This window comes from Mandrillus leucophaeus, unplaced genomic scaffold (genome assembly GCF_000951045.1).
Source record: "Mandrillus leucophaeus isolate KB7577 unplaced genomic scaffold, Mleu.le_1.0 Scaffold493, whole genome shotgun sequence".
NCBI classification, from domain to species: domain Eukaryota; kingdom Metazoa; phylum Chordata; class Mammalia; order Primates; family Cercopithecidae; genus Mandrillus; species Mandrillus leucophaeus.
Window position 1 is genome coordinate 270,872 of NW_012105287.1, and position 6,000 is coordinate 276,871.

The window sequence follows — 6,000 nt, forward strand, 5'->3', positions numbered from 1 at the left end:
CACTATGAAATGTTTCTACTATCATGGTTCTCCAGGTGCCATGGAGATGCAGAGGGTTGTAGTGTTAGTTATCTACTGCTTGGTGTAACAAATTACTCCAAGACATATCGGTGTAAAACAATAACACTTATGATCTCACATTTTCTTGGGCATGGCTTATCTGGCTCCTCTGCCCTAGGGTCTCTCACAGGATGCAATCCAAGGGTTTTCTAGGGCTGCAGTCTTATTAGAAGGCTTGACTGGAGAGGATCTGCTTCTAAAGTGAGTACTCTTGTGTTTGTTGGCAGTAATCAGTTCTTTTCACGCTATTGGCTAGAGGCCTCACCTGGTTCCTTGTTGCTCTCCAGAGAGCATCTTACAACATAGCCGCAGGAAGGCAAGAAAACGTGCCAGCAAGAGTCTACTAGCAAGATGAAAGGCGCAATCTTTTTTTGTGGATAACTATATATTTTTTTGTAGATAACTATATATTTTTGTAAATAATCTAATCATGGAAGTGGCACACCACCATTTTTCTCAAATTTTATTTGCTGTAAGTGAGTTACAAGGTCCAGCCCAAGGAGAGGAACACACAAAGGCATGAATCCAGGAGGTGAGAGTTACTGGGCGCCACATCGGAAGCTGACTACTACACTGGTCTTGTCTTGAATTGGGAAAAGCCGGGGATTGCCTGGAAAAGCAGCCCCAGTAGAGCACAGTAGTTAGTAGTTCTAGAATCATTTTTCTTGTATTCAAAGTCTGATTCTACCACCTACCGTTCTTCCTAAGCTTACCCTTCTCTAACATCTAGATGTTTCATTCAACACATATTTATTGAGTGCCTACTTTGTACCAGGTACTGTTGAAGACACTGAGGAATCAGCAGTGAACAAAACAAAGTCTGCTCCCATGAAGTTTGCAGCCTAGTCAAGGAAGAAATTAACGTTGCTGCTATTATCAATGGTATTTCAGTGGAGTCCAGAAAGACCTTAGGGAATTACATCACATACCTGGGGAGGACAGCCTTTCAGACAAAAGGAGTTGTAAAAGCAAAGAACAATAATAGTACCTAATTTATATGGTTGCTGTGAAAGTTAAATAAAACATATGCTATAGCCAGCGGAGAAGGGGCCCTGCAGAAAAGTAAAGCAGGTTAAGGGATGGAGAGTGGGATGCTAATCTTATTATATTTTCTTTTGGTAAATTTTATTTTTAAATAATTTCAAATAGACATACAGAAAAGTTGCAAGAATAATACAAAGATCTCCTATATACCATTCACTCAGGTTCTCTATTATTGTTTTGTCATGTTTGCTTTGTCATTCTTTCTTTTATGTTGTTATTTTCTGAAATATTTGACAGTAAGTTACTGATATAATATCCCTTTACCTCTAAATACTTTAATGTATATTTTCTAAGAGCAAAGATGTTTTCTTTACACAGTCATAATATAATTACAAAAATTGGGAAATTAACATTGATACTATTATCTCATCAACAGACTTTATTAAAATTTTAACATTTGCACTTTTTTTTTTTCTAGTCTAGGATTCAACTCAGGATCACATGTCCCATTTAATTGTCATGTCTCCTTAGTTTCCATTAATTAATGGTTGCTCAACTTTTCTTTTCCTTTTATAACCTTGAAATTTTTGAAAAGTACAGACTAGTTATTTTGCAGAGTAACCCCTCAATTTGGGCATATCTGATATGGCGGGAAAACCCTGGAAGTGAGATGTCCTTCTCAACACTTCATCTTAGGGAGCATATGAGACAGCTTTATCCCATTACTGGTGACATTAACTCTGATAATTTAGTTAAAGCGATGTTTGCCAGCTTTCTTCAACATAAAGACACCACTTTTTCCTTTAAAAGTGTCTAAAAATATTTTAGGGAGATACTTTGAGCTTATATAATTATCCTGTTTCCCATCAAACTTTTACTCACTGGTTTTAACATCCATTAATGATTCTTGCCTGAATCAATTACTAGCACAATGGTTGCCAAGAGGTGATTTTCTAACTCCATCATCATTCCTTCTGCATGTATTAGTTGGCATTCTACTACAAGCTATTTTAAGATAGATTCATCAGGGAAGATTATATAGGGGAAGAGTGGTAGGCAGAGGGAACTCTAAGCGCAAAAATAAAAATAATATTTACTTCATGTGGCTGCCATGAAAAGTAAATACAATACTATATGTAAAGCATGGGGCACAGCTTTTAAAAATAACTAAATGAAAGTAAACTACTATTGCTATTAAATAGTGACATAAAAGCCAAGATCTATTATAAAAGGCAAGAAGAATGGGGTAATGAAGTTGAAGAGGAGTGGGGGAGTCCAAGTGTCAGAGGCAAAAATGTTAAGATGATTCCTAAGGATCCATAGCCTTGTTAATTCCCTGCATCAGGAGGTGAAGGAGCCTGTGAATATAACAGGATATCACTTCCATGGTTAGGTTATGTTATGTGGCGTATTACATAACCTAATCACATGAGTCCTTGAAAGGGACAAGTTCTTTCCTAGAGAAAGAGATTCAAAGCATGAGGAGGATTTGATGTATGAGAAATTCTCCACTTCAGCCTTTGAACATGGAGTTGCCCATGTGACAAGGACAAGCGAACCGCCTCTCAGAGCTGTGTGCAACCCCCCAAGTACAGCCAGCAACAAACTGAATTTTGCCAACAACCTGAATGAGCTTGGAAGAGGACCCTGAGCTGCAGATGAGAATGAAGTCTGCTGAAGCCTCGATTTCAGACTTGCAAGACTTTGAGCAGAGAACCCAGCCACACTGTGCCTAGACTTCTGACCTACAGAAATCATGAGATGATCAACAGATGTTGTTTTAATCTACCATGTTTGTAGCAGTTTGTAACACATCAATAGAAGACAAACACACCAGGGAACAACATTAAGAAAGATCTCCAAGCGAAAGAAAGCATGAGAACATTCAGCATGGCTGAAGCACAGGGGTGGGTCAAGGAGTGAGAGTATGAGAAACTAGAGTGTAGGGGTAGGCAGGGTGTCCAACCGGCAAGGGGGTTCAGACTGACACAATTCAACAGACATTTAGGGAGGACCTTGGTGCCAGGCCTTGTGTCTTGACAGGCTGGAGTCCCAGAGATAAATAAGACCCAATTTCTGCTCACATTCTGGTGGAAAAAGAACTCAATGGAATTAGTAAATCACAATTGCAGCTCCATGAGGGAAGTCCTCTTTGCTTTCTTCATCTATATCCCAAGTGCCTAGAACAGTGTCTTGCATATAGGAGATGATAATATTTGTTGAGTTGAATAAATATAAGTGATATTTCATCTGGGTCAGTGATTTTCAACCAGGGGCAATATTGTCACCCTGGGGCAACATCTTCAGACATTTTGGGAATGTCTTCAGACAACTGGGAAGGGGATACCAGCATGTGGTAGGTGGAGGTAAGGCATGCTGCTAAACATCCTGCAATGTACAGGGCAGAGCCTCACTACAAAGAATTATTTGGTCCCAAATAGTGCCAAGATTGAGAAACCATGATGTAGGCAATGGTGAGACCCAATGAAACCTTTGTTCTCCCCAAAACAACCACAAAAACAGCTCTTTAATGCCTGTTACTCCCAGTCTCCCTGTGTCTCCCATCTGGTCAGGGCTGCATAAGCAATGAAATTCCCCTTTGTCAGATCCTCTTAGGGCTTCATGAAGTCCAGCTTCCTTTCACTGGCATTCTTCCTGCAAAACTATTACTGTCATTCATTAGAATCCAGCATCCTCTTATGATCAGTCCTCTGCTTTGGTGTGGGAGATACCAAGCAGTGTGCGGGTTAATATTTGACAACCAGCTTTCGAAAAATTATGCATCTATTGAACTTATGTACGTAAGTTTGTTAAAATTTAACTGATACAAAGGATGCGTAGCATACCATTTCATAAAATCATAAAATAAGCAAACAACAACACTTTATTTTAAATTCCATGTAGCCAATCAGTTCTCATAGAACACTTTAATTGATTTTTGCTGAGCTCTTGTATCTGTAGCCAATCTAGGGAAGCAACTGGGAAATGAGCGTAGTTCTGACATGAATGTCGGCTGATATTTTCTTTTACATTAACGAGTAAGATGAAAGTGAAGCAACAAGGGCATGCCAGAACTCCATTCGTTTATCAATGAGATGAGCGACTGCTTTGCTGAACCACATAACAATTTTCAAATACTGGAAGAATATTTCCTCAATTTTTATGCCATTTGCCATGTGACATTTCCAGACATGACAGGCTTTTAAGTTTAATCTGCATTATTACCACTTTCTCCATCATTTTCTTAAGTCTAAACAATCAACAAAACAATAAAGCAAGCCCTGATTTGTAAAAAGTAAACTACTATTTGTACTTTTTAAAAATTTTATTTCCATGGTTTAAATACACTCACCTTGTCTGACTTCAGGCTACCAATGTGATGTTACTGAACCTGAGTTGGGCAGAGCTGTGCAGTAGCACACCATGATGTCATATTTCCACCATACAGAGATAATAGATGCAAATAATCCCCAGAGTACAGATAGTAGTAAAATGATGTGCAGTAATTTGTAAATGATGAATTCTCAGTATTTATTACCTTTGTTTTTAACACAATGTATTTAATTACAGATTTAGAAAATTTAACTTTCAATAACGTTTGTGCTTTACAACTGGTTCACAAAATTCTGCAAATTTAACCATGGACTCCTGCAAGCCGGTATGAGCTAGCTCTAGCACATCGCTGGTTTATGCAGTGAGGCCTTGTGCTGATGGTCAAACGTACTCTCTAGTTGACAATTTGGACAAATTCACTCTCAAGGAGTTGTCTTATTTTGAAGTTCTGGGAATTGTCTATGAACTACACACGCAAAGTATGTATGTGTTGATCCCCTGAGAGTTTGTCCTGTCTATGCAACGTGTCTCCGACCCCACTGGCCTTATTAGTATTATCGGATGGAGGCACCTGATTTTTACCATCTGGTGGAGACTCTTGACTTCCTTACCCTGCTCCCCTTCTCTTTCAAGCAGCAGTAGTGGTGAGCAGGACGGGGAGGAAATATGGATTCAGAAACCTGTAATTGATTTACACTGGCTGCCACATGCTTGCAGGAGAAACATGCAGTAAGGTAACTTGGTCAAGACATTCTCAAGCACACAGTCTCAGTGTATTCTTCTATAATCAATCGCTCCTCAGTGTCATCCCCACATGATGTCACAGTTTAGCCTTTTCTCAAACCCCTCCTGTTTACATCCAACTTCTCTCTGAATTGGAGCTAGCTTGACTCCCTTTTGTACTAGCCCCGTTTGCAGGTGGGTTTTCCATTTCTGGCATAATTAATGGGAAGAGAGACAAGTGGAGGGGCGGCCACACAGGTTAGCCTTTGCAGGGTCGTCTTTTATGGACATGGAATACAGCCATATCCATTGCTCACCTCACATCCTGTGGTCTCATGGAGGTGAACACTCACACCCTCTGAATTATTTTGCCTGTTTCTTCCGATGATGCAATGAACTCTTTATGTTTTCTTGAATTCCCCAACTTAACAGATTTTTATTTCCACCAACTATGCATAAACACAAATCACTCTTAAACATATTTAAGCCACATAATTATACCTTATCCACTATCAAACTTCTTACTAAATACACTTAATGCTTAACCTACAAATTCTCTTCAAATGCAATGCGTTTCCCTCTAAGCCAGTTTTAGACCTTAGGGACATTATTTGCTTTACGCTTTTTAACAAAGATGAATGAGTGTCCATTCTGGGCTAATGGTGGGGGGTAGATCAGTGAATAAGAAAGACCGACATAGCCCCTTCTCTCAAAGAGCTTTTTATCTGATTGGGGAGAATGACATTAAGCAAACACACACACAAATATAAAGTTTGAATGATGAAAAGCACAATACAGGCAAGGAATGGGGGTCCTATGATGAGGGAATGTACTGGGAGCCAGGGAAGGCATTACTGAAAGAATGACATTTGAAATGAAGAATGAGAAGGACTGAGCCAG